The 21,892-nt window shown below is 40.8% G+C and overlaps 1 protein-coding gene across 15 annotated transcripts in view; it reads left to right on the forward strand.

The window, feature by feature from the left end:
• Positions 1-21,892, forward strand: part of THRB (thyroid hormone receptor beta) — a 174,884-nt gene that overhangs the window by 13,766 nt on the left and 139,226 nt on the right. For 3 of the 15 annotated variants that reach the window (XM_075745814.1, XM_075745816.1, XM_075745818.1), the window contains exons 2-3: positions 248-500; positions 835-947. The exons of 11 other annotated variants lie outside the window; for them this stretch is intronic. The gene's annotated coding sequence lies outside the window, so the exon portion shown is untranslated. The remainder of the gene's footprint in view (positions 1-247; positions 501-834; positions 948-21,892) is intronic. One more of the 15 variants, XM_075745824.1, reaches the window with a different exon arrangement.

Genomic DNA, 21,892 nt, shown 5'->3' on the forward strand with positions numbered 1-21,892 from the left:
GGCGGCAGAGGCGCGCAAACGCTCTCGGGGAAGAGAGATCCGCCGGCCCGTCGGGGCGCCGGCCGGCCGGCCGCAGCATCCGGGGGTGGCGGGGGGCGAGCGGCGGCCCGGCCCGGCGGGGAGGGCAGGGAGGGGAACGGCGGGACCCGCCGGTATTCATCACCGCGGGGGTCGGCGGTGCCGGGAGGTGGAGGGGGCAGCCGGCGTGCGTGTCTGCCGGCGTTTCCTTATTTATTTATGTTTGCAGCATAGGTGGTATTTCCCCGTTAAGAGTTTATCCATTGAAGTTTTATTTGACTTTCTAAAGCAACAACAACAACCACAACAGAAATCCGTGAAGTTAAAAAGCCAAATGTGTTAATTGTTAACTAAATATAGAAGAGGAAGGCTTGAAAGCTGCTGTGGGAGGATTGATCAGGCAGCGTATGAGTAAAAAGGAGAAGGGAAAATGGTCAGCCCTAAGAAGCCATTTGCCGGTAGAAACGATCGCACCTGTTCTGGTGAGTGGCAGGAGCCCGATAGACCCCTGGTCCCCAGAAACCTTGTTTGCACTCCTGGGATCCAGGCGGTGGAGGAGAAACACGGGTTAAAAATGCTGTAATAAATACCAGCTCTGACTCAGGAAGGTGAATGAGACTTTTTTTCTACAGTATACACGTGATTCCTTTTATTAATTTAACTTAACACAAAATTCATACGTTCAAACTGAGCCATCTGCTAGTTATAGTAATATATTTAGCTTTTATTTACAAAACTTAGTCTGTCATAAATATATGTTTGCATAATTGATAGACTGTGGATCTTTGCATAAAATGGTTTGTTTTCCTTTTGCAGTTCAGTACTACTTGTCTGTTGAGACAATTTACTAGATTTTCTGGTTCCTGTTTTCCCAACTCCAACTTCTGAATAAACATTTGAGGAAAAAAATTATCAAAACAGAGCAAAAGGTTTGTTCTTTATACAAGATTTCCAAAGGTAATTTTCAGGAGACTTTATCATAATCAATGCCATTGCAGTAGTTGGCAATATTGCCTTACAGTGAGGGGCTGGAGTTCTCTCCTTTGGACTGTAAATAATATAACTATTTAAATGTATAGCCTTTTTTAAAGTGAAGAAGCTGCACTAAGTCACTGGAAGGTATAGCCCTTCATTTTCTCATAGAATAGCTGTTTAAGGCACAGTAACAACAAAAGTTTTGTGAAACTGGATATGCCTACTTCCTTCCTCACAAGACTTTTTTTTTTTTTTTTTTCATTTCTACTAACTGGCTCAAAACCACCCTTCATATTAGTCCCGGGACCCTTAAATTAGTCTCAGCCTTCCTTCGGTTTATTTGGTGACCTTTGAATGAGCTGGTGTGTTCCATTGTTACTTGCTAATGATGGAATAATCTAGTCCTGACATACCAGTTGTGAAACCGAGGGCGCTGCTGCCGGATGGTCCCAAAGAAATTTAAACATCCTATGGCTCCATGTTGGAAAAGGGAGGATTTAGCTGTGGTTTGCATTGGCCTTTAACTGTGCGAACTCTGATGTTCAGAGCTGAAACGGCTCAAACCAAAGTTTTTTAAGAGTCGATGGAAAATCTCCCATTGATTTTTAGTGGTTTTGGATCAAGTCTTGCATGAGCTAGTGTTGAGCACATCATGGCTACTCCAAATTGTTCAGTGCTTTTGAAATTCTTTGCATATCCAAGTCATTATGTAAAGTCAAATTTATTGTGCTGTCTCCATCTCCCATGTGGGAATGTTCTTTTGCTGAGTAGAAAGTGGTGGTGTTTTTATTAACTCTTTTATATGCTACAGCATTAATTTTATTATCTGATCACTTCCTCTTATGTGAGGACAACATATATGCTTTCTCCAAATTCCGCCCAAAATAGGGGATTTTGGGAAAAGTGAATGTGCTTTCACTGAAGGCTGCTTACCATGCAGACAGGTTTCTTCAGATATTTTTCAAAGAGTTTATGGTAGTGGGACATCTGAAGTTGCAAGACATGCTTTCTCTGATGTGCATATTGTACTTCCCTTGTTCAGTATATGGTTGTTTGTTGCTTTTTTTTTTTTTTTTTTTTTTAAGATGAGGGGGAGAAAGTTGTTAGGTAACAGGCACTGGTGTTCCATAAAGAAGCTTGCAGAATAACACATACCTGTGGTAGGCATATATCCTCTCCGGCCTTCCCTGTTGTTGATGATGAGCAGGATTTTTCCTCTTGGCTGTATGTAAAAACCCAGCCAAGAGAAAAGTAGGGAGGAGAAGGATTACTAAACTTAAATCATGGAAGTTTGTCAGAGTTTATTGTCTAGTGTGGCCTGTCTTGAAATTTGATTCTATTTGGAAGGGAATCAAGAGATGAAACCTCAAAAAAGCCACCTGATTTGAGGCAGGACATCCTCCAGCAAGAATCTCATTTGCTACCGGAAGGGTGAGACCAGGAATTTTGGCTCCTTGGAAAAGGAAATTCTGGAGCTCATTATCTCTCCTCCATCATATTCTGGTTTACTGATTTGGGGTTTGCTTATTACTAGAAGTTGAAGAAGGCAAAAGAGGCATGCATATGAAAGAAGCTCAGGTAAATAGTCTGAGATGAGGGAAGGCATGAGAAGGAAGGTAGCACAATTTCTGTGAAACCTCGTGTCTTGGATTTCCTTCAGGACTTGGGAAGTGCTAATTCTTCCAGCCAAAGTAATTTACTCTTTTAATAGGAGATGGCTGTCGTGGCAAAAGGCAGAGCTATGCTACAGGATGCAGAATAGCAATGCAGAACTGCGTATTTCCTCTGTCTTGTCCTTTTGCGTTCTGGATTTTCAAAGCATATGAGCATCTGGTGTTTGGAGGAACAGAGGAGATACCGCTGGGGCGCTGTCCACCTACCCGCAGGGAACGAGGCAGCACATCCACGTCAGGCATTTCCAGAGAGTATGGTCAGGATCTGAATTTATGAATTTTCTGTCAGACAGGGTCTGAGAACTGATCAAGAAAGACTTTTTTCTTAGTATTTCCACAGTTCGTCTTTGTTCCCTTCTGTCCAAACATTGGAAGTGGTTACATATGCAGTCCTAGATTCTCTCCTCTGTGGCCCCGTTCAAATAAATCAATAAATAATGTTGTTCAGTAGCTCTTCAGGTTTAGGACAGCAGAATTCTGCTAAGTCATGAAGATACTTTCCTCCTTCTATCTGGTTAACTGAAGTAACCAGTAGTTACAAAAGCAGCTCTGAGTGGTTGAGGAGGTCTGTTCTGGAGACTACAGTATAGGTATGTTAGTCTGGGAGGGTCTGCTTGGGTTCATTTATCCCATCAAAGAAGTTAGTAGCATAATCGATGTGGCCATTAGTGTGGCAGTACTGGTTCTGATGCTTTTTTAACTTGTCGTTGTGCAGCAGAGAAATACTCTGTCTTCTCAGGGATGAGCGAGGATTTTACACATTTTACAGGGATAACTAAACAAGCAACGCATGTATTACAAGAACCTTTCTTATGAAAATCAAGAGCAGACTATAAATAAACTTAATTTCTGTGTAAAGATTAAAGAATTGTATTTCTTCAATTCTCTGTTATTTCATCACTTGTATGTGGTCCAAGAGGACATTTTGAATAAAGTAATTTAATCTTTCAGAAGTTGTTTCTCTCATTTAATTCACAACACGTGAATGAGATTGTTTCCATTACTCACCACCACTGCTCTACTTGAAACATGGTTATGGTAGTGGGACGCTGCAAGAAAAAAGATCAGTTGAAAAAGTTGGTTCTGTTGTTAACCTTTTCAGTTTATGGTCCCACTGCCAAAGTGCATGTAACAGCCTGCAACTAGACAGGATGAAATTGTAAGCAAGTAAAATGCCTTTTTTAAATAAGAAAATTAAGTTGTGTATTCAATTCTGAATGCTTTTGATCATAGAAATTCTCATTTTGCTCTGACCTATTGTAGTTTATTAGAAAGTGAAAGTCCTGTGAAACTTAAACCAATAAATTAGCCAAAGAATAAAGGAGTAAACTGCAGTTTAAAAAAAAATCACTGTATATCCTCAAGCGTCTTAATTGTACAGAATTGTAATAATTTTTACTGATGAACTAAACCAGCAAATACTCTTATGTTATAATTAGATTATATGCATGAAAGCAGTGTGATCATTCTAGATTACAGAACTGTTCTGTGTCCTCTGGTGAACCTAACCCAATAAATTAGGGTTCTGTTTTCCATTGGAAGAAATAAAAGGATTGATTGTCAAGCTGCCTGATAGGAAGGTGGAAAACAGGGCAAGAAGATCAATGTCTCTTCACGGGAATTTAAAGTCAAAATGTAAGTCTTTCCTTTGCTGGATGAGGAAGGAATGAAGTTGGCACATGTAGAACCAAATTACTTATACGTATGCGTACACAATGCATGCTTTTCTGTCTTGGATAGAAGACCATTAATTCTGCTCACCTGCTAAATATTTTTGCCTATTTTAACACTGATGTTTGAATGCCTTCTGGATTACTTCATGGGAGTTGGTAGGAATGAGCTGTAAGCCTCAGGTACGGCAGCAACGTTGCTCGACTGCAGGATGTGCTTTGGACCAGCTGCCTTGTAGGAAAATAGAGGAAGCTCTTTGGAGAAGATTAGAAGTACTTTTCAACTACGTAAGTAGTTGGATCATTGGACAATTGCTCAGTAACTGATATCTTAGTGACGCGCATATGGATGAACCATTTTGTAAAATATTCACAAGAAAAATATACTTCTGTGGGTAAGAACAGCTGCTTTCGTGACCATTGCAAGTCTGCTTCTTTGAGTCATGTGTCATGTTTGCTCTCATTATCTACATCTGTACAATGTTCTTGAACTCTGGGCCTTTTCCTTTCACATGCTTCATGGATTTGCAGACCTTCTCATCTTTCTTACACTGGCTTGGTCCTGCACCTTGGCCTCCCTTAGTAGACTGTTAACTCCACACTTCCCACCCGTGACTTTGTGTTATTTCCCTCGGCTCAGCTATGCCAGCTACTTGCCATGTGCTCCAGCCAAGCTGTACTTCAGCAGGTACGGAGTGCTGCTGCTTCTTGGTTTCCTATCTATAGAAAGAATGAGCACTAATAAATTGAAGATATTTTGTCTTTAGAATTGTTGTTTTCTCTGCCCTTTAGCACAATCTTAGTATTCCTGGTCCATTTCCTACCTCTTTGCAACTCCTGCCTTCGTGTGACATCATACCATCTATTTTCTAGCTTTACATTAACATAATTTTATTTCTATGGCATATTAACTTATCCCTGGCTCTTATTTTTTAAAAATATTTCAAACATCTTTTTTTAAAAGTGGGCTGTGTTTGTGTGCAAGGTGCTTCACAGCGTAATTAGGAGCTGTAGCATTTCTGTATAAGGCTTAGAATGACTTTGTTCATGGCTTCAGGAAATGGAAGGGTTTATCTTGAGTCTGCTTTTTTAAGTTAGGTGTCTTAATTTCCACATTGCATTTATTCTCCTAAAAAAGATAAGGTGAAACACATTATCCAGTTAGATAAACAGAGAAGAATTCCGTACAGCGTTGTATCCATGTAAATCCAGAATATACATGCCCATGCACATACGCACTAAAAGAATATTAGCCCATAAAATATTTGTGACAAATTTAATTTTTAAAGCAAAATAATTACTTCCATTAAATATTAAAGTATAATTTTATTTCTACAGAGAAAATTATATTGGAACACAGAGTACTTCCTATGCAGCGTTGAACTGCATGTAATGTATGTTGTGCCTGTTTCACTGTTGAGACTTACTGAAGTGATTTGGTTTATTGAAGTGCTCTATGTGACCAGAATAAAACAGCTTAGCTGGGCCAGAGGACTTGGATCAACTGCATAAGTTGCTGATTATTAAGGTTACAACGCCAAGCAGTAAGGAAAAGAAATACCAGAATTAAGGTTGATTATGCAGATCAACTAAGGTTTAGAGTCCATGGATGCTACTGCTTCACTTTTTAGGGTGCTCAGCGTTATGTAGCAATAGTTGTGTTTGACAACTACAGTTCCTCTTGACTTTGAAACTATGAAACTTCTGAACATCAGATCACAGGGAATGCAGCTGGTTATGAGGAATATGAGGAGCATGTGGCCCTTGCCTGTAAATTGTACGTCACAGTAATTTGTCACTGGTTATTGTGAATTTTGAGTTGAAAATCACTTAGCTCTGCACCATGAAGGTATCTAACCTGATTATCCAACTTCGCATTCAACTGTTGTAAACTGTTCAGCTCTTTTTTTTTATTTTTCTTTCCCCCCCCACCCCAAAATCCCCTTCCTCAGATACCTCACGCATTTCTCCTTTGCCAGAAATAGGTCAGGGATGCTAGAGACATTTTCTCTTGCATGGAGATGGCATCCTCAACCTCATTTCCCCATAGGATGGCCTGTCAGTTGCCCTGGTTGCTGAACCTGACAGATGTTGAAGGCAGCTGCCACGCTCCTGTAGAGTGGGTTGCACTGTCCTTGGAGTCATCTTCTGCCTGGTTCCCTCTGACAGGGTCTTCTTGCCACCAAAAGGGATAAGTGAGCGACAGGAGTTGTGCTTGCTATTGTGTTGACCAGACCCTATGCTCTTGTCTTCTTACCTTTCTGCATTACTGAGTGTTGGGTTTGTTGTTGTTGTTTTGTGCCCCGTCCCTCTGCCTTTTGGCATCTGCATCCCTCGTCCCCCCTGCTACTTGGCTGCATATGTATGTGACCACTGGCACGTGCTGTGAGACTTTGGCAAAAATGGTGATAGGTCTGAACTGTATGAAGCCTTCTTTCTTGCCAAGTAGGCTGCTGCACAAGATATTGTCTTGATGGCAGCTGTCTTCATTTCCATTGAACTTTGGGAGAACCCAGAGCCTGCTCCGATAGTCATGCCTCCTGGGAGGCCCTCTTGCTTTCATCCTCTGCCCAGGGAAGATGAAACTCACCCGCTGTCGCTCTCCCGGTAGGATGCAGGGAATGTGCGTGCAGCCATACTGGCTATGCCTTTCCAGTCGGTGGATGGTGCAAGTGTGTTTTGCAAGGCAGAAGGTTCTACTGTGATCTCCTCAAGAGGTTTCATATCAAAACACACTTCAGTTTTGCGAAGGTAGAAGTGCTTTCTCTGCTAGGTTAAGCATGGGTGGGAATGGCATGACTTGGGGCAAGGAAGTGCTGGATTCCCTGATTCCCGAGTGAGGGAGGGCTCTGGTCATACCCTCTCTATAGCGCTGTTCCCTGAGCTAGCCCTTCTGGTCTCCCCGTCCTACTGCCAGTGACATGGATAAGACAGCTTGCTTTGGTGTGGGATACTTGTGTGGGGCACAGCTAGGCTAAGCTGCTTCCCTTCCTCTGCTGCTTCCATCTCCTCTCCTCTGCCTTACTTTCTCTTTAGAGCAAACTGCCTGTTTCTTACATGGACCTAGGGGTGCTCGCCTTCCATCCTGCTTTTGTGGCACAGCTCTGAGTGTTGTCATTGTTCACTGTTTATGAACCTGTCAGCTGTGGTTGTGACGTGTTTGAGCGTTTCCCCCCACCTGTCTAATAATAAATCCCTCATTATCCCACCCTTATTTTGCCTTCCCGTCAGCCAGGCTTTGAGAGTGCTCTTGTTGGTGTCTGTCAGTGAGGGGCTTTCATAACTCCAAACCATAGGATGTGGAGCGTATGGAGCCTTGCCAGCCCGTCCAGGTCACCGTCTTCTGATGACTGGAGGAGGAGGGACAAGCAGGCCTTCCTCAAACTGCCCCAGACGAAGGGTTCATGTGCCGGGCATCTCTCCTGCTTTGCCCTAGTCCATCTTGGTTTGCTGGACTGCAGTCTGAGGAGCATGGGGCAGGCACCGTGGCCAGCTGGCTGGCTGAACTTCATTGAGCTCTCCTAGGGGAGAGAGCAAACCTGGCCGCACTTGTTTCTGCAGCCAGGACCATACCTGTGGCCTTTGGGCTCTGCACTGTGTTCTTCACAGTGCCTGTTACCTGGCGTGGAGCTATGTATATGGAGAAACGTATGTATATATAGCGTGCTTCCTTCAAATGTCTTCAGATCTTCTGAAATACCTGACAGGTAAATTCAAGAATCTGAATGAAACATTTTTTTTTTTTCCCAAATAAATACTAGAAACATTTTTGTGGAGCACAAACTTAGGCAAGCCCCTTTCCCTCATTTTCCCTTTCTGACTAGATTTTCGCTTGGACATCAGGGTTAATTCTTGTCATAAGGGCCTTGCTTGCCAAATTATAGGTTCTGTTCCAAGGAATAGGAGAACTCAGGTAGTTGAAAGAAAAAGACTCTAAAATTCTCTATACAGCCCCCCCCCCCCCCATTTCTTTTGGCTACTTTTGCAGAAATAGGGAGACTATTTTGACTGATTGAACACCAGCACAGGTTGCCCAGAGAGGCTGTGGCGTTTCCATCACGGGAGATATTAAAAACCCAGGTGGACGTGGTCCAGGGCAGCCTGCTCCAGGTGACCCTGCTTGAGCAGGGGGGTGGACTAGACAGTCTCCAGAGTTGCCTCCCAGCCTCAGCCATTTGGTGACTGAAACTTTCTGAAAAAGTTCATCTTGAGATTGGCAGTATGATATGGGGAACTGCAGTTCACTTGGTTAGAGATGAGTAAAGTAAAAAATAATTTAAGAAAGATTCATTTAATGGGAAATGTAGAGCACACGTTAAAAATAAGCTGGTCTACCAGGCTTGCCCATAATAAATTCAGGGGAGTCAATAAAAATATTATGAATTTATACCAAAAGAACAGAGAGTAAATCTTACTACTTCTGTCTATGCAAACAACTTAAGCTGCTCTCTAACTTTAAAAAGTGCCCTAAATGCATTTTCAATGAGCACACTGAAGTTGTGAGCTTGCTTAGAACCAGAATTCGTGCTCTTGCCTTTGCACATAAGGGGGCAGTGCTCAGGATCATTGCCTTTGATCCCATAGAAAAAGTCATACAGGCATAAAAAGTAGCCAGGACTTGGCTGCTATGTAGGAGTAATTTTCTGATCATGCTTTGCTCAATGGAATGTACGTGTAAAAAGCCAAATTTACATAAGCAAACTACTCTCTGAACCCTTGCCCTCCCATCTCCCTTGACCTTTGCTGCCCAGTTTGGCTCCCAGAGCTTTTTCAGAGATCTCTTTCTTGAGTTTCATGTCTCTCCAGTGAGAAACCCAAGTTCCGAAAGGAAGAAAGTGGTGGAATTGCAGCCACAAAACCTGAACTCAGGCGGGCAATCTTCCCTCTCCCATTACTGCTACACGTACTCATGAGGCAGCCCTGTGGGGACCAGTGTGGGTGCTGGCTGGTTGCCAAGGCATGTACCAGACATCTCCTTACCTTTGCTCATAGCTTGAAATCATCCACAAATGGCAGCTGAAAATTTGTGCCCATAGTATAAGATCATGTCAGTCTAACTCGCGTTTTGCAACCACACTGCAGGCTGCCTTTTTTTCTAAAAGCTTTCTATTTCTCAATATTTTTTACATATTTTATTTCCTCAGCTTAGGAGGATTAGCAGGAAGGCTTGTCAGCAATTTACCTTGGAGATAGAAGGCAAAGGGGAAGTAAATTGCTGACAGGATATTGCTGGCTGTCCGGGCAAGCATATCGTGCAATAAGACAAAAAGCTTGGACTCCCCTTTGTGATATTCAACTCCACGCCAAGTTATAACTTGAGCTCAGTCTCTTCAAAACATTTCTGTGTAGATATAGCTGTAGTCCATTTTGATGATCATAAGTCTGCAGCTGAATTAATTAATTGATGGTGCAAAAAAGATACTTAAAGGCAGACCTTTTCCACTTATAAGTCCAAATCTACAAGATCAAATCTACAGTCTGATTTATTTTTTTTTAATGTTTTGTTGCTAAGAGTTACCTGCTACATCATGCCTAATCTTGTCAATATTTATTTAGGTCTTGGTCCTTTAAATAGCTTTGGATGCGTGGAACATCCCGTACTTTTGCAAAGTTCTCCTGAAGTCAGTGAAAGCCATTTGCGATCAGAGGGAGCTGAAAGAAGCAAATGCGTTGCGTGCCCTGCACAGTCGTAAGCCAGTCTGTGCTTGGGAAAGGAGAGTAGTATAGTATTACTGTGTTTGCTTTGGAAAGTAATCTAATCTAAAAGAGCTTGAAACAATTTGCAAATTAGGATTGTGAAAACCTCAGTATCATTTTTTTCTTCCTTAAGAGAACAAGTATTTAAACCCAGAAAGAGCAGGACACAGGAAGAATTTGAGAGGTTCACCTTGGCAGATGTTGTAAGGCATGGGATAGAATAGGACTAAGCTTTACCTATTGATGTGTGAAGGTTAAGAGCTGCAATCTCTGTGAGGAGATCCACATTTCACAACACTGGGGTGATGGTGTAACAGGAAGAAGGGTGTGGGCAAAACTACAGAGCGATGTATGAGTAATTCAAGACCTCACCTGTTTTCCCATCTGGAGAGCAGGGCTAAGTGGGGAAAGCAGATGGGCAGATCAGAAGTTACAGTTTAAACGCTTACTTTTGCTGAGCTTATCTGTGTTGAGGATAATCTTTGGGGATGCATGTTTGTTGCATGCTTTTTGTATTTTTGGATGGATGTTTTTTAATTGAGTCAGAAAAGACGATGTCTGGTGTTATTCCTTTTATATACAATATCAGAACGGCAAATCTGAGCTACTAGGATGTAGCCAGCAGCCTTTGTGAAACTTTAGTGTTAATTTACTTAGGATGTGTTTTCCTCAATAAAGTTCCTGGTAGAGAACGAGCTACCTATTTAATCATATCAGTGGGGTGGAATTACCATCTCATTGCAATGTGAAAAAGTCTCGCTGAGTATCAAAGGCAGATTGTGACCTCAAGTACTGCCCAGAAGGGGTATGTCAGGAAGAAAAAAAAAAAAAAAAGTTACGATCCCACCAATGATTTTTGAAATTCAGTGAACATTGTGTATTTTTGATAAATACACATCTTCCTGCAATGTTTGAAATCTGGGGTCGGGACTCCAAATTGAAACTTAGTATAAGTACAAGAATAAAGTATAAGGCAAGAATAAAGGTAGGTGATACAAGCTTAATATTTTCCAAAGTTCAACAGATTTGTGAGCAGAATGATCTGCTTACAGTGTGTTTTCAAGATAGAAATAATTTTATCTCCAGTGCTAGATTTGGAATCAGTATACCCAGCCATCTGCATCTGTGTATGTCAAGCCTAATATCTTGATTTAGGGATTAAATTTATGCCATGCTCTTGTTTGGTTTTCTTTAGACTTTTGCTATATCACTTGTGTTTGTATTTTTTTCTGATGTAGTGTGAAATCTCATTGGTGAATTTTGGTGTATTTCTTGTTTACTGATATCTTTATAAAAAACTTGTCAATAAACTCAATAAAAGAGTACTTTTCTTACACCTTTAGATGTCGCTTAGCCAGTGGTATTAATCCTTAAAGAAATTAATGCTCTTCCCTTTTTAATTCCAGCTAATGTCTTCTAATCAACATTATGTAATTCAACAAATGTAACAAAACCTACCAAATTAAGATACTGTACTCTTTTGTTATCGCTGGGTAGCACATATTTTTGTGTCTTTTGAACATTTTGTAGATCAGTAGCTGAATTTCTGGTAGTAAATACATTCTATTTGTGAGTCAATAAATTTCATTTTCTGTCAATACGTATCTTCAAGTTACGTTTTTGCTGAATTACCTGTTGTTTATTAAGGATAATTTTATCGCTTTGGTTACCATAAGAAATTGGGACATTATTAGGATGTTGGCCTTGATGTTTCCATAACAGGTTAGCTGCTTAGATCTGGCCATGTTGACAGCAAAATTGGTTTTTCTGTTTGGAAGCGTAGGAGAAATACATGTTTGGTTAGACCGTTACCAAATTGGAGGAAGTAACTAGAATAGTTACTACGGTAAAGCAAAGAGAGGCACAGTAATAATAAAAAAAAGAGGGGAAAAAATTAAGCAATACAGGGTCACGGTTTGCACTAGTATTTATGGCTGAAAATAGAGGTTGCAACCTCGGGCTCCAGCGATCCCAGTTCTTCTCAGCTTTGTACCATTTTCCTATGGCTCGCATAAGCTCAGTCGTAGAACGCTGTGTTCCCTTTTGCGTACCTCTCGTTATTTATTATTTTTTCTAACCCAAAGAGATTAAGCAGAAGAGAGTTCAGGGAGGGGTTGGAAAAATAATAGGGGGAGTGAAAGGAAAATGGCATTAGCAAAGGCTGCAAGGTGTCTGTGTATCTGTATTGGCGACGCGTGGCTGAATTGTCTGAAAGTAGGTGTTAAGGGGAACTGTAAAAAGTGAAGTGGCTTTTAATTATGATTTTAACAAAGGGATCTCTTCTTGGAAGGGATGGATCTAAGACTTTGGTCTGTGCGTGATGGTGTTATCCCCTTGGAAGTGATTGGTAGGAATCGTAAGTTGTGTAAAACACCAGCAGCTGTATAAAAGGAATGATACGGCTTTGGTAGGATGAGGGATAGGCAGCCACTGAAGTCCCCTCTTGGGTGATTGTTTTTGATAGTTGTGACATGTTCTGGTTTTGAACACTAAATAATGCCTTTGACCTAATTTAACTCTAGTATAACAGCATTGAGAATATGGACCGTTACATCAGGAAAAGAAAAAAGGAAAACACATTGAAGTATTTCCTATCATTAGTAGTAATATTTTTTCTTAATTAAGCATTCACAATAATATAAAGCAAATTCCAGCAAAAATAGGATTCTGTCGTATTAGCCTAATGTAGGTGTATATAATCTTGTAAGCGCCGTGTGACATTTTAGATTTTATTTCATTTTCCCTTTAAGCTTGAGACTGGCAGTTAAAGTGCCCTAAAAGGGTCTTTATTCTAGTTGAAGTGCTTTGATTGCACTCATCTTTTCTTCCTTTTCCTTTTCTTTATGGTAGTCTATTAAATTTTGAGGATCGTTGGGGAAGAAGTGCCATCTTTTCTGTTATGATCATTGGCAACTAAAGCTACTCGGTGCCTTTTCAGTGATCTTAACAATCATCAGTCAGCCAAAAAATGAGGAGTACCTCGTAGAATTGCAGGTTGTGTGTACATGTGACCCTGATTCAGAAGTGTAAGTGTCTGTAATTTAAGAAACTTGTAGGACAGGTTGTGTGATCCATTCTGTGGTTGGCCATCTCGCTAGCTGTCTGGTTCTTCTCTAAAAAAATGCTATTCAAAATTTTACAACCATTTTTTAGAAACTTGTGATTTAAAGTCACAGAATCTCAAAAAACCTGAACTGTGAATAAGTACGTGGAGGTGGCAGATTGGTCAAAGCACAATTTCAAGACCGATATGCTGGGAGAAATACACAGGGAAGAAAGGGGAAAAAGCACCCCGTCTCCGTGTCAGAACTGCCAGGTATGGTACATGTTCCTCTAGTTGCTTGGTACCCCGGCTGGGCAGCCCTCCCCAAAACACGGTGGCCGTACCCAGCCTTGAATGGGGGTGTCATGGTAAAACTTCAGTGCTCTTCCCAACTTCCTGAAGAATCCTAATGTGACTAGTTCATCCTCATGAAATTTTCAAATATACCCTGGCTTCCTTAGTTTCAGAACGTCGCATGTCAAGTAAAGAGCATTAGCCCTAGCGTTTGGACAACAGCCATTTCAACTCTCAATCTGGATCTTTTCCTAACACAGCAGTGTTCACAAAGAAAGCAGGTTAGGTGCATGGGTTTTTTCTATTGTCACATAATTCCTTATTGTTCTTTAATGTGATTGTCCTTAAATTTGTAAAAAGATTGTAGTTTGGTTTTTTTTTAAAGAGTCCAGGTTATTCTGCATTAGTCCTTGCAAGTAAACATTTCGGAAAGTTACATGAAAAGGCGCAGTTACAGCAGAGTATGTTTATGGTCTTTAACTCTTACAGTCACTCCAGAGCCACCGCTGGCAGCTGCCGAGATGTCACAAGGATCATTAGCTTCCATTTAATTTCTCTTTTAAACTGCCGATGAGCTTCGCAGGTGGCTGGGAGGCTGTGCAGAATGGCTGGGAGCAAGCCGGTGTAGGCAAAGTCCTTGCAGACCGACGGTGTTTTGAATGGACATGATATAAGCAGATTTTTCATATTCTTCATTCTCCCTTCATACTCCCCAGAGGAACATCTGGAGCCTAACGGTGAACTTAGAAACGTATAAGGTAGCATTAGAAATAAGATACGTATGGAAGTAGCAATAATGAAGGGGAGGGTATTATTTCACCACAATCAGTGTTTGTCTGGCGATTAATTCCCCAGCAGTAAGTTCTGAAAGTGCTAGGAAGTCATCTGACAACATGTAGTAAAAATGAGCAGTTTACCTGCACGCCGTAATTACAGCGTTAGATTGGCAGTACGGCTTTCCTGCCTGCCAATGTGTAGCGTTTCGACGGTCTGCGTTGTTTGTAAGGATAGCGTAGTGACCCATCCAGAATGCCAAAATTACCGTGGTGTGTTTGTGTTGTGTCATCCAAATAAAAATCCCTCTTCCATTTGTTCCTGCGTATTTTTAAGACTGTATTTACCTGTTTGTATGGCTGTAAGTGGTGCTTTACAGTCATATGAAAAGAGATAATACAGGCTTTCTAAGATCTTCAAATGTATTTTTATCTAATTCTGGCTATTTTCTACAGCTTTTCTAATTTTTAACACTTTATTAGGAAAAAATACATGTAAGTGATTCAATTTTCAGTGCTGTCTGTTTACCCATGTTAGAAATTATTCTTTAACTCTGCGTGTTTGCTTTTTTAAGGATATCATGACTCATTATTTACTCATGGGTAATCATCTTTAGTAAACAGTGCATCTTGTGAGAGCTAATACAGAGCTTCGTGTGTATCGGTTAGAAAGAGACCCTTCGATTGAAAAGCTCCTGCCAGCTGTCACCCCCACAGCTAATATCACCTCATCGTGTAGAGCTAGTTACAAAATACCAAAAATAATGTTTGTGTTTAGAGAAGCAGGAAAGCTTGCAAATAAACCAGAACTCAATAACATGTATGACTTTGGGGCTGCAGCAGAATATACTCGGGCATATAATGCTACAGATTTCTGTTTTGTGTCTGGTATCTTGCTGCTATGTTTGGTTGGTATTTTATACTTTTTCAGTTAATGAAAGCAAAAAAAAAGGCATAAAATAACTTAATCCTGTCCTTTTTCTGTTATGAGGAGAAAATATACTTTGTCTCTATTGCAATATCCTAGGTTTAGATTTTCAGTCATTCCCCGGCTGACTAAGTGATAACTCTCGTTTTGTCTCCTATTTATAAAAGAAGTGAAAAGATTTAGCTCATGAATTTTTCATACAGAGTACAGATGTGCTGTTTGGGGCCAAATGCAGTCCTCAGTTACGAGTCAGCGTCGCCGCTTAGTTGTCTGAGTCACTGGCAGCCTGGTGAGTGTAGCTGAGTGTAGTACTGAGACTTAAATGTTTTGTTTCTATTGTGCACATGGGGGTAAGAATTAAGCAGATGATAGATAAACTGATTATAAAAATAGATAGGAAATAGAGGTTCATTTCCCAGTCCAACATGCTGCTGCCAGTACTGAAGCAAGAGTAAAACCATTACTCACTGCCCTGCGGGTGCTGCACCCTGCAGTGAAGGAGTACCGTATTTTTAAATATCTGGTAACATCATGAAACACTGAAATCGAAGCAGAAGTTCAGATCTTAATTAGTGAAACTGCCTTTCCTCCTTCGGTGCTGCCAGCTAGAAAAATCTGGTTATATTTTAAACTTTCTGAAACGGAGTTTGCCTTTTCACTTCTTAGGATCTGTCTGTGAAACCAGGAGTGAGGAAAGGTGTAGTACAGGAGGCAGCTCTACGTGCCTGCATCCTCTGGTTTCAGGTTGGTAACATCCCTCCAAAGTTTTACTTTCAGGGCAGCCCTTGCCCCTGTATTCTTTCAGCCTCCAAGATTTTCTGTACTTTGAAGTTAAAAAACAAGTTAACCTTTGACCAAGAATTTCAAAATCACCTGATGGAAAACCCTTCCCTTTCTGCTGCCTGATAAATGAAAAACTCTCCTCTGCTGATAGGAGTCAAAAAGCCTCTGCAGAAAAGACCTGAGGCTTTATTAATTCCAAATTGCAGGGTTTCTGGATAATTCCTTTTCGGTGGAGGCATCCCAGTTAAGTGTTTGAAACTCTTCCTTGCTTTTTTACCTGGAGAATAGAAAACTGGGTGAAAATAATTAGAGGGAAAAATATTAGTAAAGCTACCATGATGTGAGGACCTTACCCACAGCAGGGCTCTGCTGGGTAAATATGAGATTGCTCTCAGCCTTACTAGCTTGAGACCTGTCTGAAATAAAAGAAGAAAGCAAACCCAAAGAAAATGAAATGGAAATACAGCCCCCCTCCTGTGTTTTTTTGTGCTGTAATGAGGAAAGAATTCCTTTTGCGCTGAGACAGCTTACGGTTGTTTCTTCCCATTGCTTGTCTCATTCAGCATCTATTTTCTGGAAAAGGGCAGAGCATCAGCCGTTGCTGGTTTGGCAGTCCTCTCCAGCCGGTGGGCATAGGCAGTCTTCTCAGCCCCTGTACAAAGTCTCGATGGAAGACAGAGAACATTGTCTGGTATATTTTATATTTGACGTTCCAGTCATTGCTCCCTGCATGAGCATCATGAGGTTTCTGAGTGAGTTTGTCAGCGGTTTCAAGGATTTCTGTCCTCTTCCTGTAATGCTTTTCCAAACTGTTTCCGATCCTGTCATTGGGGAGCTCACGGGCGCACTCACGTGCTCTGCTCTGTCTCCGGGAGGGTTTTGTGTTAGGGGAGAGCTGGGCACCGGTACCGCCTAGGTAAGGCACCCCAGGCTGCTCGGTGAGCTAGCGTGGCGGCTGCCGCTGTGTTACCTCCACTTCAGTGCTCCTGCCGGGAGGCTTCACGTGGAGGCGGCTTTCCATCAGATACACGCAGAGTCGCATCAGCGGCATGGTTCAGCAAATGGGCAGTTCTTCAAGAGAGGGAGACTTCCAGGCTGCGTCCCAGTCTGCAGAGCGGGTCGGCGTCTCTCTTGTACCCGTGGGCAGCACGGCAGGCTCTGCAGCACCGTCTGTGCTTGTATGCTGTGTGCTTATGCCTCGGATTGGGAGAGGCAGAGACTTCTGCTCGCGATCTGGCTTTGAAAACGTTGGCATAGGGCGGATTTAGTGCCCTTTCAGGAGGCGATATGTACCTGGAAGGGACATTCTGTCTATCACGGGCAGCGTTGTTTATTGTGGGATACACAGTGTGGGAAGGCGGGCATGGCACGAACTATCTGTTACTATCAGGATAATGCAAGATAGGTCTTTTAAGAGAAATGATAAACATGTTTGGCATATATATGCACAATAGAGTGTCTCCTGTAAAACTCATTCTTCCAGTGTTGCCTGTTCAATTTGGTATGTTGTTTTTGAAGGTTTGATTTCTTTTATGCCTTGCATCTCCTTCTGGTACTCAGATGTCTGGCTGATGAGGTCTTTTGATGCTATGTGCTGTATTTATAGCCCTTATGAACTTGTCTTGCAAAATCGCTAGATTTTAATCACTCGCTTCTTTGAGTACTGAATCCTAAATATGCAAACTCGTTGGCACGTAGAGAGCTTTATTTGTCTATCAAAATACATCAAAACCAAGTTTCAGAGCTGGCTATCTTGAAAGGGTTAGGATTAAGATACCAGCTTTACCCAGTGGCAGCACTGAGGTGGATAACAGTAGATAGACGGACAGAAAGACTGGGAAAGAATTAACTATTAATTTAAGTATCTTGGGGTTTTAAACAGATGTTTTACTGGAGCAGGTCTGTCATTATCTGTTTTTCTGCGGGCAGTTCCTGATCATTCTAAGTCTGCTGTGGAATGCCATTTTGAAAAACTTTTGAAGGATAATTGCGGCTGTGATGACAGATACTCTCACATTCCGTATGACACTTGGGTTATAAAAAACTGGTGATGTCTCTAACTAGCCATTTCCTTGCTTTTTCACTTTTTTCCTGAAATTTAAAAAAAGAGATGTTAGGGTAACACTGGTAAAATGGACTGATGGTTCTTGATTTTTGAAATCCCAGCTTTTCTTTGTGGAATTTCCTGGATTTTTCTTCACCTTTTAAATTATTTTCTGTGGAGAGTTAAACTTCTCAGAGAGACTGTTAGACATAGAATATGAGCCATGCTAACAAAACAAATAACATTTCCTACTGAAGCCTGCCTGAATTGATATCTACATGGCAACGTAAACACAGAACGGAAGAAAACAGGAGTTTCAGAAAGAATCTCAAGAATCTGATAAGTCCCCCTTCTTTTGCTACTAAAATATCTTAAAAATGGAGAGAAAGCTGATAAGCCACTGCGTTGGAGATAGGCAATATACTGTACAAAAGCAAAAGTTTAGCTTTTGGCTTACATAATAGAGGAAAATGTCACTGCAGATTATATTAGTTGCACTAAATGCTTGTCTATTAAAAGCAACCGAGTTTTTTCCTGCTGTGCTAGCATATAGAGCTGCTGTCTTCCGTGCTGTAGCATTAAACCAACACAATTACAGCTATGTTGATTTTTTTTTTTTCCCCTGAAAATCTGTCGGTCACTTTACAGAACTTGGTAGGAATTACGAATAGAAAAGTTGTGCGATGAGGAATCAAGCTGCTGTCCCACCGGTCTCTGCTTTTCAATGTGTTTTCACATGAACACAGGACAGAAGCAATCATACGTAAATGCAGGGCAAAGCAGAATTTAAGAGGTTTGAAATGTCAATTCTTCAAGCCTTGTGCAGGCAAGTTGCTACTTATGATAGTTATGCTGGCTAAATTTTTTTTGGATTTTGACCCTTAGCATTTATATTCAGTGGTAGCAATATGATATGTTTGGTATAAACTCCTAGAGGCACAGAGCTTGAAATGGGCTGATGTGGCATACATACCACCGCCTCAAAAAAGTAGACAAGCTTTTGTTACCGCTATTTTGATTTTTCTTCTAAAATACGGGCAGAAGTTGTTTAATTTGTGAGAAAATGGCTTTTTTTTTTTTTTTTTTTTTTAGCTCGTCAGTTGAAAGTCTTTGCTGTGGTGTTTTGTTTTGTTTTAGGAAAGAAACCAACCAAAGTGGGCTTTTCCATTTCTCCCAATTATGGTGCTACTCTGATAATAGTTAAGGATTTTATTTTGTGCTGGTTTGTGATACTAGATACAGGATCTTAACTTTTCAAAAGTGACTCATGATTTGGCATAAGGCCATTTTAGAGTGCATAACCTAAACCATCTGAAAGATGGTATTCAGTTCTTACTGGAAACAAGGTTCCATTAACGACATTTCAGTTTGTCAGCGAAATGCCCGGGCATCCAAAATCACCACTCGTATGTGCAAATACAGCTTATTAAATTTCCTCTCAGGCTGTGATTGAAAGCTTTTCATAATTTGGAAAAGTTAGAAGATTAAAAGCAAACAAATTTTTACATCTATCTGTAATTACACAATACAATGTGATGTGATGATATTATAATTGATGATATAATGTAATTTATTATAAAGCAATTGAATTATTGCCTATGTTCTTGCAAAGGGAAGGCAAGCAGGAATAACTGATGGCTAGAGAGCGTGGCAGATTTTGCTAATTTTTATGCTACAGTCAGGCAGATGGTGCAGTTGCATAGCTATAAGCTATTATGATCGTGGTTTCCTAAACTCCAGGCAATTCGAGCTGGATAATAGGAGTCTCTATAATTTTCTCTTTACAATCCTTACAGCACTGAATGATTTTAGTGGCTATTTTTCCCTTTTTGCTTTTAGCTGGTGATGGAGCTGCTACCAACAGGTGATGAGGCAACAGCAAACATCAGTTTGTGATTCCTCGGGGCTGTAGCGGGGGGGAGGCAGCAGGAAAGAAGTTGCCGAGTGGCCTGACATAAAACAAATGAGTAAATCTTACAGTGCAAAATGTAGAACCTAGCAAGGGTTCTTAAAACAGCAGCGCCGAGATCAAAAGTGCCATTAAATCACTATTTTTATGTATATCAATAAGGAAAAGCGGAGCGCTGGGTTTATTCCTGCCAAGGAAACATTTTTCAGATTTTTTGTCATCAGTAAATATCTGTGAGGGTAATCTGAATTATTACCTTGTCACCAAAATACAGCTACCATCCGTAAGCATGAGCTTCTTGGTGTGTTTCATTCCCAAACACTGGCCGTTTCTCTTCGCTGCTAAGACAATGGGGAAAACCATTTGAACATCATAAATAAAAAGGTTTGATTTCAAATAGATGAGACTATCACAGCCATCTTTTGTGTTTCCAGCATCACTTTCAGCAATGCATAAAATGAGAAATTAAAAAATTATTTATGAGTTCACCATGGATGCATCCTATAGGACAGCTTTACAGTTCATTATTGTTTTGAGTGAAGAAACCAGGTAAAAAATGCAAGAAAATCTAAAATGGTTCCAGGAAACAGGCCCATGTTCATCAAAATAACCTGATAATAACTGTCAGCGTTTGGTGGAAGACATATTCATAGTTAATCATTTTGATTCTTTGTCGGTGAGGAAACCACAGAATATTCTGTCCAAGTTGTTGAAGATGCCATCCAAAATGCTGTCCAAGTTTTTGATTAAAAAAGAGTATGCCTTTTGCACAATGAGATGTTATGGCTGGATCTAATTAACGATGAACAATTGGAACCACGGGAGAACAAAATAAAATAATGATTCAGATAAGTTGTAGAGCTTTTCCATTACATAGTACATACAACTGATCCCAAATACAAAAGTCATAGATTAAGCCTGAAATGAAAAAAACAACACAATGTTGAAATATTATATGGAACAAAAGTTCCTCTGGTTTGTAAAGTGAAAAATGCAGATTCCTACTCCATCGTAACTTAGCTGCAATATTCAGTTGCTTTGTCATATTGTACTTCTGATGCATTTGAAGAAAAGAATTCCTTATAACCGGGAAGCAAAACAAGTATGAAAGCCTTTTCTGAACGAATTAGAGAAAAGAGAAGGTAGGATATTTTGTGCCTAGTGTTGCCTATGGACATGGAATCACGCATCAGAGTGGAAGACTACGAACCCCTGCCTCTCTCCCGTATTCTCTCTGAGTTGCTTCTCTGCCCCTCTTCTCTCCCAGCAGTCTTTGAGCATCTCCTTTCACCACCAGCTCTACGCTGACGTGGGAGGATGGTGGGGGTGATGCTACCCATGCTTCCCTCCTGTCAGATGAGGACCCCTCAGCTCCCTTGCGCCGTGGGTTTGCTGCTCCTACCACTTTGATTCTCCCTGCACGTTCCTGTCGCGCTGCCTTCCCTGCAGGCCTGTCTGCTTCAGGAATCTGTGCCAGAAATCAAAACATTATAATTAATATATTTTTTAAAAAAGTTCTACATGGGAGACTTACTACACGTGATATTGATTTCTGTTGCATTGGATCTAGATTTCTTTTGACCATCTAATTAATCGTAGTGCCTGTCTCCATCACAGCAATTAATAAACGAGCGTATTTTTGGCATGTATAGCATTAGTAACTGTTCCAGTGTGTTGAAGGGTGACCTTGAAAATCCAGTACATAACTCTGCGTGCTACTGCCCACCAATAATTAATTATTTACAAAATTTAAACTATGATAATGAATGACTGATCTTAGAGAAGAGGTTTGGGAAGGTAATTCCAGTTTTATTTACTATAATTTCTTGACTAACAGTCAAATTCTTCCATTTTAGTTTAACAATAAGCCAGTAGGATCAAAAGGATCTCAGGATAACTTTATAACAAAATGCTTTGACTTTGTGATTCCCAGCTCAATGTTTTATTGTGAGGAGATTTAGCAATCTTCCTGACTTAACCAGAACAGAAATTGTGGTAGCCATCGATAACTAAATAAAGAACGTGCACCGTATTGTAAGATAACTTCTCAGCTAGATTCTATCATGGAATATATCAAAGTGAAAC

The sequence above is a fragment of the Balearica regulorum genome, chromosome 2 (assembly GCF_011004875.1).
Source record: "Balearica regulorum gibbericeps isolate bBalReg1 chromosome 2, bBalReg1.pri, whole genome shotgun sequence".
Taxonomy (NCBI): Eukaryota; Metazoa; Chordata; class Aves; order Gruiformes; family Gruidae; genus Balearica; species Balearica regulorum.